This window comes from Anguilla rostrata, chromosome 3 (assembly GCF_018555375.3).
Source record: "Anguilla rostrata isolate EN2019 chromosome 3, ASM1855537v3, whole genome shotgun sequence".
NCBI lineage: Eukaryota > Metazoa > Chordata > Actinopteri > Anguilliformes > Anguillidae > Anguilla > Anguilla rostrata.
Genome location: NC_057935.1, coordinates 55,356,374 through 55,368,808, shown reverse-complemented (window position 1 = coordinate 55,368,808; position 12,435 = coordinate 55,356,374). Strand labels below are relative to the sequence as shown.

General features: G+C 39.3%; 1 protein-coding gene across 6 annotated transcripts in view; it reads left to right on the top strand.

Annotated features, from left to right (window-relative positions):
• LOC135251192 (teneurin-1-like) overlaps positions 1 to 12,435 on the top strand; it is a 361,745-nt gene that overhangs the window by 108,415 nt on the left and 240,895 nt on the right. For 4 of the 6 annotated variants that reach the window (XM_064328375.1, XM_064328368.1, XM_064328369.1 and 1 more), the window contains one exon: positions 11,390 to 11,609. The exons of 1 other annotated variant lie outside the window; for it this stretch is intronic. The gene's annotated coding sequence lies outside the window, so the exon portion shown is untranslated. Of the gene's footprint in view, positions 1 to 9,866; positions 10,062 to 11,389; positions 11,610 to 12,435 lie in introns of all 6 variants that reach the window. One more of the 6 variants, XM_064328370.1, reaches the window with a different exon arrangement.

Sequence of the window (12,435 nt, the reverse complement as noted above, 5' to 3'; positions counted from 1 at the left end):
TCACTCGCATGCTTACTGGTGAACTTCATATGATTATTGGCCTCTCTGTGGCTTCCCTCACAAGTCTTCTTTTCTAGGCAGTGCCTGGGTGCTGTGATACAGCTTCCCTTACCAATTGATCCAGCAGTGGTCACTGGGTTGTCCAAACACTTATATGTTATTTCTTCGCCTAGGTTATTCACTTGTACTACTATTAGTTCTAACTTCATTAGAATGCTCCTTAGTTTTCACATTTCCTTTAGATTCACAGCCTGACCAATGATCCTTAAACAGAGTTGGATTTTCATACAGAAAATATGACATTTACTTTAATGGTTCACAGATAGAGGTCAATGGTAAAGCAATTGTGGTCCTTGTTAGGGTAATTATTTTTATCTTTGTAAACTTGGAGCTTTCAGAGAACTGGGGCTGAATACGTATGCAAAAAGCATATTTCAGTTTTTTTTTGTAAAGATATATTCTACCGTAAAACCATGTCATCTAAAAATAATCATTTTCAATTTCAGTGTTTTTATGCATCCGCGACGGCACAGCCGTGGCCGGAGGCATTATGTTTTTGGGTTGTCCGTCCGTCCGTCCGTCCCGATTCTCGTGAACGCGATATCTCAGACTGGTCAGTTGTTTCTTGGCTAGCTGTGTGTTGTTACATCATTATTCCATGCACAAGAAATCTAAGAACAGGTCAATAGTTCATTCTAGACATTTGCTTTTGGAGTCTGTTGCTGCTTTCTTTCAACATAAGGACCAAAAAAAAATTAGGCAGCTAAACAATCTGAATAAATTGATTAGAGCCAAAGCCAAAACATTGGGTGTGTCAAAATCAACTGCTTGGCACACTGTTAAGAAGCACGAAGACACTGATGAGCTCAGCAATAGCAAACGATCTGGTAGACTATGGAAGACCACTGTTGTGGATAACTGAAAAATACTTTCTGTCATGAAGAAAACCCATTTTCAGCTGTGGAACAGATCAAGATCACTCTCCAGGATGTAGATGTTTGAAAGACCACCTCATTATAACCTCAAAGAGTTATCCGCAAGATCCAACCACTGATAAGTCTCAAGAACAGAGTGGCAGGTTAGAAGAGCTTGCTGAAAAGTACATTAAAAAACTACTACTGAGCTCACATGGACTGATGAGGCAAGCATTAACTTGTACCAAAGTTATGGAAAGACGAAAGTGTGGAGAAAGAAAGGAACTGCTCATGATCAATAGCATACAACCTCACCTGTGATACATGGTGGAGGTAGTGTTATAGCTTGGGCACATATGGCTGCCACTGGGACTGGTTCACTTGTTTTTATTGATGAAGTGACTACTGATGGCAGCAGTAGGATAAATTCTGAAGTGTGCAGAAACACCATCTTTGCTCAGGTTCAACCAAATGCCTCTGAATATTGGACGGAACTTTGCAGAAGGACAATGAGCCCAAACATTCTGTTAATGCAGCCAATTCGTTTTTCAGGGCTAAAAAGTGTAATGTGGCCTGGCAGAGCATCACCAGGGAAGATACCCAGTGGCTGTTGATGGTCACAAACTACAGGCAGTCATCAAATGCAACCAAATTTGGTTTTGCAACCAAATACTAAATATGAAGACTAGGATTATGTTCATTTGTCCAATTAGTTTTGGTCCCAGAAATGGGGGGACTATATATAAATTTCCTACAAGGACCATCCAATATGGATGTAAATACTCAAATTTGAGCTGTAAGTCTGTAATATAAAATAATTAAATTTCCTCTCTGTAGTGAGTACACTGTCATTTTAAGTCTAACACAAGTTAGTGGAACACACAAAGTGTTACCAAAATTCCATTAAGACTTCTCTTGATTTCACCAATCAAACAGTTTTTGTTTTTACTTGGGTCATGTATGTAATACACTTCAAATTGAGTGTGTGTGTGTGTGTGTGCATGTGCGTTACCAGCACTTGAAGACGCAATAAATAAATTAATAAAACCAGCAATCAAGACCGTCATGAGTGAGTGCAAAACAATTAGAATAACAAGCATAAAAGGAAGAGAGCTGTAACAGGCAGAATGAGTTAACTTATTTTACTGTTTTTATTTTTGGTTTTCTATGTGCTGTGCCAACAAAACAGATTATTAAAAAAGGAAGCATGTGGTAAATGGGGAAATCTGCAACTACACAAGGAGTGCATAACCCTCTTGCTGATTTACATGAGAAGAAAATCAAATAACTGATAAAGCCAACTGCTATGTCTGTTGTCACTGATAAATTTGATTCCAGTGATTTGAAAGATCATTATGTTTCTCCACATTTCCCACAGTCAATCAATCACAGGTGATTTGAGAGTCATTATAGCAGATAGATGCAGCATATCTGTATGCAGTGTATCACTCCTCAGTTGAAAAAGAGTATTGCGAAATAGTTTTTGCTATTATTCGGTCTCTGTAAAACAGAACATATGCTGGTTTCCCCACACACTGCCAATCTTGACTCTGGTCAGCAGCCCTGCAGGCCAATGCACAACTGGATCCAGCATCACCCAGGGATGGCTTTCAGTCAGCCGGGATGACAATGGCTCTTCATTCACCAGTGATCCCCTTCAAGTCCACCAATCAAGCTGCACATAAAGTGTCTTCCTCTGAATCATGTCCAACTTGTGCTGTGTGATAAGCAGTGGATGAAATGACATTGGTGTGTTGATGAGTTTTTGCGATTATTGTTGTAGCATGAGCATTATTGGGTATTACAAATTAGGGGGAAATTTTTTTAGAAAAATAACATAGTAAAAGACTTGTGTTCTTTGTGTTGAGCAGTCACGTTCTTTGTGCGTAGTGCTATGATACCTGCATTCTCTGTGTAGGGGCTCTTTTTTTTCTAGTGATCTCTTACATTTACTTATTTTTAGGTATTTGGCACATGGTTATCCAGAATAACTTCTACAGTCTGCATCCTTTTTCTACAACCCGGGTTCAGCAGTGGCATGTAACTCCATCACTCTTACCTGCCACTTTAGCGAGCGAATGGTAGCTTTTTCCATTAAAAAAAAAAAGTTAATATTGCCAAAAGTCTGTTATGGCTATATACAAGTAAATTGATTTTTGGCTACTGTATTGTGTGTGTTGTCAAGGAATCCAAATGTATGTAATTATAAACAGTCTTTTAGTGACTGACAGATTGCACTGATTTGATATAGCATGATAGCTTGCTGGGATTGCTAACCCCCCGCAGAGTTCAGCTGAACAGGGTTGTTAGCCTGTTGTTAGTAGATTATTACTTACACAATTTATTGTATTTGTTTAACTCAGACAGCATCTTCATACGTATATTTAACTTTAGGCCATGTGGTGACATGACATCAACTGATACAGCTCTTTGGATCGAACAAACATTAGATGGGAACTAGAGAATAATGTAGTCTGGTGATAGATTTTCACCATTATAGGTGTGGCCACAAAAACATAAAATTAATCAAAATTTGGTGAGCCAAAAAGTTATTGTCAAGCACTGCATACAACCCACGTGTACAGCTGGAAACTTCATGAAGCAACTCAGGTTAAGTATCTTGCTCAAGGGTAAAACCATAATGCCTCTCCTGAGAAGCAAACCTACTACCAGAGTTACAGCAGAGTGAGTTTTAGCAGAGACTGGTCATGTGCTAGCATTAGCCATAATACTCTTGGAAATAAATTGTAGCAACAATTAGCAAATCTTCCATTTGTTGTGAAGGGCTGCACTATGGATTATAGGTAATTTTGCTACAAAGAAGTGCTCGGACTGTTACCAGCTAAAAAAAAAAAAAAAAAAGTAGTCAGTTGGGAACTTCATTTAGGCAGACACATTTTGTAGGCTTGAAAACAGCAGGTGCTCTACCTGTCTTGAACTTATGATGCCAACCCTGTAAAAAGTGCTGGAGGCATCTTTTTTGCTGTTGCTTGGCAACCACAATCCGCTACTGTCAATCATTTACATTACGTATTTAATGGCATGAACTAATTTCATCTGAAAATAACTTGCCATCTATGCCCATATGGCACTAATCTGTTGCCGTGCCTTGGACCACTTATTTTTGTCGTGGAAGTCATGATTTATGAAATTGCACTACTTTTTGCAGCCAGAAACCGTAACAACCAACTTGTCTCCCATCTTCTTCATTTAAAGCAGAAGCTAATAGCAGAATCAAGGCCCACCTCTATTTTTATGCATTTAGATAGCAGAGAAAAGAATGACAGTGATGTAGGGTGCTTTTTCGTTGGGGCGCATCGAAATAGGATCATTTTCAGCTCTGTGCACACCTAAAAACAGCAAGGCACCCAGGGCAGATAAAGTGAGGCACCTGGTGCGCAAAAGCAGCATAGAAAATGCTTCAAACTCATTGAACATAGAAAAAAAGGCATCCCCAGCTGTTAAAATGCATCCTGTGTGATCACAGCCAAAGGGTGCTACTTAATCCCTGATAGAAAATCTTTTATTCCCATTTTTCCTTCTTTATACATAAAAAACATTGCCTCAATGTATGGTGAATCAAGAGGCATGACAACTAATATTTATCCAGCTAAAAAAAGTGGTATTGACATGACGTTCCACTTTTGTTGCTGAACCAGAAGACAACATACAGCATCTCATTTTATCTTAGGACCTGAGCCGCAAAGTGCAGCAAATAAATAAAATGTCATAAAATGTTAAGTTAGTGCTACTGAATGCCATTATGCCATCATCCATTGTATCTGCTCTTGTTGATGTAGTCTTATCAAAGTATCTCTGGTTACCACAATGACAGTTCCCTAACCATTATGCTACCACCTTTACTCTTGGTGGACTGTTGAGAGCAGGGTCTGCCACTTGGGGTTGCGAAGTGATCGATAGCATGTCAATCCCTGCTTCCAGATTCTGTACCACAATGGGATTTAGCAGCTCTTCATTACAGTCCTCCCTTCCTTCAGACTGTACTCCTTTTCAGACTGATTGATCTGTCCTTACCCCGACTCTGGGATCTTTGACTGTCCTCCAACTCCACAAATCCAGATATCCCCTAAGATTGCATTCTTTAATTTGGAAATTATAATAAAAAGGGTTTCTTCTATAGTTAATGTGATCACAGGAGTATATATTCTGTATAAATATAGAATACTGCATTTTTATTTTTTCACTTTCTGGAGTTTTTGATTTCATTTCAGTTTAAGTGTGTTTTTCATTGACCCATGCAGTTCTTCTGTATGATGAAGGTTATTTTAGGTGCTTACATAGCTAACATGATATCCTCAAATGTCCGCACAGTACCACAGGAGAGAGACTTTTCTTAACTTGTGGGTCTCCTTTATTACATAGGACAAAAAATAGAAGAAAGAGACCACATTAACACAAATACCCACTCACAGACACATGCAGGGCCAAAGTTAAAAAAAGATTAAAAATAAATAAATTAAGAAACTATAAATAAAAACAAAAATGTATATATTGTACATATATTTAAATACACGTAGTAGACACACAGAGACCATTGCAAGAAACATGAAGAAACACAAAGTTAGTGAACAAAACCAAACCAAAAAAACATAACACAATTACAGAAAAAAAACCAACTTACCACGACTTCAAAAGAGCAATTCTAATTCCCCGCCTCAGAGAGAGAGAGAGAGAATGCGAGATTTTTTTATTTATTAATCTATCATCCATATTGTACATAGTTTTATTATATAACCTGCTTTGGCAACACAGATGCCTGTATTTGTCATGCCAATAAAGCGCTTTGAAATTGAAATTGAATTGAGAGAGAGAATTTTATAGTGTGACTATATCAGTATGTGCATGGACAACAGAGAACAGGGAGACAGATGCATGTGTGCTTTTTGCTAAATGAAAAAAAGATAAGCAGATGGGATTGCTCTTTTGTCTTTTAAAGTATCCTCATTGGAATTCAGTATATGTCCCAACCCTGGCTTTCGTAAGAACCCCTACTTTGCCGGCAATTGGCAGCATATAATCTCATTGTTTGATATTCAACATCTCTGACTTTATTCCTCTTTTCTTAAGAGTTATATTCAGTGGAAAATGTCTGTGTGGCGACAAGAGGTGGATTTGACTTTTTGTTTTGTTGAACATATCGTTCATTATACCCTCCTGGGAGGTAAATCCAGCTAAAGTAATCAGATTCTAACCATACCTGTGCTGACTGGCTTAAAGTTTTATAAAGTGAGCTTGGAAGGTTCTGTCTGATATTTTTGTCAAAATTGAGTTAGGTACATATTGGTTATTGGGTGTTTAGTTATGTCTGTGTGGCATTATTTATCAGTGTTAGCTAATGTTACTAACAACACTGCAACTCAAGCATCCTGCTGAAACAATTTACTTAGCTGTCCACCATGCTGGTTTATTCATGTTGTGCTCACTCTCTTATCATAATCTGTATTGTTATGTTAGATAGCTATTTACATATCCCCATTAGATTTTGTCCAAAAATGCATCTCACTTGTCACAGAAAAGGAATAAGTTAAAATGACTGAGGCTTGATCTATTAAACCATTGAAGCTATTGATCTGATAAGCTATTAAATTTGTAATGTGTTGTGACAGCAAAGGAGGTGTTGAGGACGATCTATATAGCCCGGGCAGCCAGAGCAGTGAGGAGCAGTGCCCAGAGAAGAGAGGGCAGGCTTGGGTCGAAAGTAGCAGGGGGACACAGGGGAGCAGTCGCGAGACCCAGGAGAGGTGAAGTGAAGGAGGGTGCCTGGAGGGCAGCAAAGACAAACAGGAAACCAGGAGAGAAAATTAGGGAAAGAGATGCAACTAGGAGTGTGGCTGGAACAAGCAGGGTCGAGGCAGAGACGGAGACAAACAGGAGTGTGACAGAGACAAGTAGCAATGCAGGTACTGACAATTATGGAAACAGAGAGCTTCAGATCATGTCTACTGGCCCAAATTAGATAGGGAAGGGAAGCATGTAAAATAAATAAATTAATGAATCAAAACCAAAAGAAACAGTTCTGAAAACACATTAGATCCTCCCAAGTCATTGGATCGCACTACTGCGAGGCCAGCACCAATAAACATTACTTGGATCTATCTCTTGATCTTGTAAAGATGTTTGACCTCTACAAAACTAAGTGTGATGAGAATGGGGACATTCTATAGGTACATACTTCATGCGTAAGGCTGAGTTTAGCCTCCGTTTCCATGTCTGCCAATCAGATGTGATCAATGTGAAGTCTACGATACAACTGCGAAAGAGGGTTTAGTAACTCTTGATTACAAGAAAGCTCACCAAAGTCACATTGATGTAAAAAATGATGTGCACAGGGAGACGGATGAGAAGATAAAGAGCAGCCCACTATCTGTTTTGATTTAGAGAACATGATATCATGTCCAAGAGCAGAAATCAGCTCATTCTTTAACAAAAGAAAGCTCAGCTTGTGTAACCTCACAGCACATGCATCACTCACAATGAAAGGGTTCTGTGCTGTGTGGACAGAGACAATGGCAGGTAGAGGTGGGAATGACATCGCTAGTGCACTCATTAAGATTTTGGAAAGAGAGGCCCAAGACCATCCGAATGCAAAACAGATTGTTACATGGAGTGACAGTTGTATGCTGTAAACCCAGAAGATAACAATGAAATATTCAACTCCAAGATGTGGATAATATGCCACGGAATATTGAAAAAGCAATACTTGGTGCAGACTATTCATCTCCGATTTCTTATGTGTCCTTATTAGAGTGAACAGATGCAACCTGTCCACTGTGATCCAAATGAAACAGGAAGACTATGCAGTCTATCAAACTTTGGGCAAGTGATTTCAGTACAAGCAAATACCATTTGCTGGAGTGGTTGGACTATTAATTGATACATCACCAGCAATACATCACCTGCCATGAGCAGACTCTCATTCAAGTAGACATTAGGGCGAATGTTGCCAGAAGGGCTACCTCTCCAACCTGCACCCTCCTAAAAGGTAAAGGTGTGAAACCACCTCATTAATGAGAAAGGTAAGAGGAGTATGGGCAGACTAATTCAAGCTGACTGGTCACTAATGCTCAAATAACAGCTGCTTACAACAGTGATGTGCAGAATGGCCTCCTTGAATGCCCAAATCATCAATTCTTGAAGCAGATAGGCAATAGCAGCAGAAGACCATGCAGGGTTATACTCCTGTCAGCTAAGAACAGGACAATGAGGACTGTGAAGGATGGAGGTAGCAGCATCATGTTGTGGGGTTGTTTTGCTGGAAAAGGGACTGGTGCACTTCAGTAAATAGATGGCATCATGAGGAAGAAGGATTAACTAGAAATACTGAAGCAACACCTCAAGACATCAGCTAGAAAGTTAAAACTTTGTCGCGACTGGGTCTTCCAGCAGGAAAATGATCCTAAGCATACCTCCAAAGTTGTAACAAAATGGCTTAAAGACAACAAAGTGAAAGTATTGGAGTGGCCATCACAAAGCCCTGACATGAATCCCATAGACAATTAGTGGACTGAACTGAGAAAAGCATGTCCGAGCAAGGAGGCCCACCAGTTCTGTCAGGAGGAATGGGCAAAAATTCTGGCAAAGTATTGTGAGAAGCTTGTGGAAGGCTACCCCAAGCGTTTGATTCCAGTTAAGCAATTAAAAGGCAATGCCACCAAATACTAAGAAAGTGTATGTAAACCCACTGAAAATCTGATATAGTACATAAAAGCTTAAATAAATCTGTCTCTTAGCTATTATTTTGAAATAACCTCTTCTGGAAATAAAGTAGATACCCTAATTGACTTAACACAGGAAATGTATGGTAATATGTGGAGTTGTGAAAAATTGAGTTGGAATGTCTTTAGCCTAGGTGTATGTAAACTTTTGGCCGCAACTGTAAAACAAGTGTCCTTATCATCCATTTCAGCTTCTGCAATCACATATTGATATAGGTTTTTTCTTTTGCAAAATAATGAGAATGCTGTCCTAGGGTTGCATGCACACCTCAGCTGTGACGTTGACGTCTTTTTCACCCAGTGTTCAATATTGCTATAGCAACATATCAGCTTCCAGCTGTGTAGAATCAGAGATGTCATTATGAAAATATCACAGATAGAATGCAGGGGCCAAAGGTTTAGAATGCTGATTAGCTGTTTTTGCTATAAACACAGTAATGGCAAATGGTGCATATCTGGCATGACAGAGACATAACACCTACAGTGAATTAACGAAATATAGTACATGGGGTGTGCAGTTGGCCTAATTTAGGCAATTAATGGGCCCAGCCAAAATTACTCTGGGCCATCCAAAATTGAAATCCTGGTACTGCTGCTGCACACTCAGTGTCACTGGTGTCACACAGTGTCACGTTTCGGTTTTGACAGCGCTTTCTATGTTTTATGATCTTTCTGGGATATATCTCACAAGACGATTTATCACAATTGTCTCCAGCATCACCCTGATGTAAAAGGCTCAAACTGAGATGGTATTCCCCAGTTCACTTGCAAGGGTGGTCCCTCCGGTTGTTTGGGTACCTGAATGATAGGTCTGTCTAATGCAGGTTATAAACTACTCAGGACAGCCTGTAGGTTGCAGAATGAAAAGAGCAGAGCGCTCATAGAGAACAAGCATCATAATCTTCGTTCTGATGAATAGTTGTGTGATGCAGCAGCCAAAGGAAAGGTATTCTAATTTAAATAGCTATCATTTAGACATTATATTCTAAATGTTTAATAAAAATATACATTGTCATGTGGTGCAGCATATATATATATATATATGCTGTTCTGTTTTCAATGTCCCTTCATTGTAATTTTGTCAACACCTACTCCCTACACATCTTTGTCCAAAAATATAATCTGCGCTTATATTGCAATCTCAAAAGCCAATACAGGAGATTGTAGAAGAGCACACACACTTCTCTGAAGCATGTTGCTTCTTTTCACATTGCAGCCTACAAGCTAAAACCATGGGTGTTCAGTTGACCAGTGCTGGTCACTAGAGAGTGAAAAGACTTGGGATCCCAGCCAACTGGACCTTCTCTAACCCGGGGCGATTCCACCACCAATTATGAGTCGCTCAAGGTTACCCAACAGCTTCTTCAGACCCAGTTTCCATGACCTGCTCGGGGCAGTACATTTCAAAATGGTAAAACAGAAAAAGAAATTTGTTGCACATCATCTTGCTTGAATATTATCATAAAACATAATGGCAGGGTTTGTGAAGCAAACATTTGGTTTTGAGAATTTTTTTCACCAACATACCTGACCAACTGAGTTGACTGATTCCTCAGGCTGCTTTTGAGCCATTACGCTTCTTCTCAAAACTGATGAAATTTCCATTCACAAGGTCACCTCAATCAGTTGAGTTGAAGTTTTTGGAATGAACTAATACCAGTTTATTATCATTAGATAAATATATTGGCTGTATCTAGAACATTTATTGTGACTGTGAAAAACAGTGAGTATAGTCATTCAATTTTGGAAAAATCACTTATAGAAACCAGAATTTTATGTTATTAAATGCTATTTTTTCAGTGTATTTATTATACATATTATAATATTAATATTACTTTTGAGCACAGAGTATAGCTAATTTCCTGTATTTGTTTATACAGCCTACATTGTTAATTTTGTGCCAATAATTTTGGAGGGCACTGAAATGGGTCAGCGACAGTATGGCTAGCTGCTGGGCTCCCATAGTCAATTCACTATTAGACCATGGGGCACATCCAAAAACTGGGACTGAAATCCCCTTTTTAAAATTGGTGGAAGAGTGCTCCATGATAGTACAGGCCTTTCCAAAACCTTTGATCCAAATCTAATTTTTTTCACCACCTGCACTGGTTCAAAAAACCAGTATTGAAACATCCAGCCGCAACTTTGTGTACCCTCTAAATAGACCACTAGCAATGAGCAGCTTTTGGCACTAGGAACAGCACTGCCTTGCATCACACTACCGTACTCATTGTGTCTAATAATGATATCTAAGAGTTACATTGTGCTGTATTTGATTTCACTTAGGAGCTGGACTGGTCAGGTACAGAGTGCTTGGCACGATGGTGCTAGGTTCAATACAAACCATCTGTTATCCCTTGCTCTGGCCAGACAGCTTCTGTGTGCATTGCAACAGTAACATCAGCCTAAATACACATGAATTACAGTAGTAGTCAGTTTTAAATTATTTTAAATGGCTCAGATTTATCACAATATTCCATACTCACCGTGAATTTCTGAATTACCAGTACAAGTACACATAAAAACACACACTTTTCTTTGTGTCCCTACATTCCCTGCCTTCATTAGGTGGGAACTAACACCCCTTAAAATGCAACAATAAAAGGCTGTTTGTGGCTCCAGTATATCAACTGAGCGCTGCAAGCAAGGTTTGGAATGGAGGACGCCGGGCAAAAACAAGTGTCACTTAATATTGACTTTATTGCAGTGTTTTATTGCTGTGCTCTGTTGTTTTTGCAGAGGGGGCTGAAGAAGGAGTCTCTTTTTCCTTATGGTCAACCTCGAGCAGTGCGATCATTTGTCGTGGGAAGAACCAACTCGCTGACTGTCAGAAGTGGAGTTTGTAAACGGAAGCGCAGGATGTGCCACCACTGGAGCTCCCAGTTCTACAGGCTCCCAGATGAATCTTAAATGCATGACACCATGCATTTAATTACAGTCTTTTGGATGCTTTAAACAGGTAGGCATAGCAGCGTGGAGCAGCCAGCCATAAATCCAGTTTCAATTGCGGGGGGTTTGTGTACGTGTGCTTTTGCGAGGAGGGCTGCTTGAAGATTTCTTTATATATCACAGCTTTTTTAATTACCTTGGAGAAACACGGCACCAAAACACATGCCCATTATTAATTTTCTGAAAACCTGAGTGCGCTTCACTGTGGTTATTCTGTTCACACACACTCATTGTGTTCTCTCAAATTCTCAAGCTTTCACAGTCACTCTCTCATATTATCTCTCACCCCCTTATTCTCTCTAATTCTCACATTCTCTGTCCTGGCAAACTCTGTACCACCCTGAATCACTTACAACAATCTCTCTCTCTCACACACACACACACACACACACACACAGACAGTTGCACATTGCTCTCTCTCTTCATTTTTCTGTCTTAAACATATGTTGTACTCAATTACATAGACATACACGATATGCGTTGCTATCATAGTACCAGTATGACGTGATAGGCACATCATTTAGTACGCTGTACTATATTTATCCGTCTGTGACAAATATACGCAGGCTTCTGTTAGGAAATAATATTGTGAGTCTGAACGAGAAGCAAAGAGAAGCTGACAGCCCTAAATGAAGTGTCAGCCATATCTCAGAGAGGCCAGAAACTGTAGGACAGGAACCTAATTATATATTTCAATGGCTTGCAATTTCCTCTTTCAAGCAAAGCCTTATAAAACGCATTTATTTTATTCTGATTGGCTGACAGTCATGCCTTGTATTCATATATGCATGGAAAAATGCCTAATTTCTGTTCAAAATCAGTTTTTTTTTTTAAAA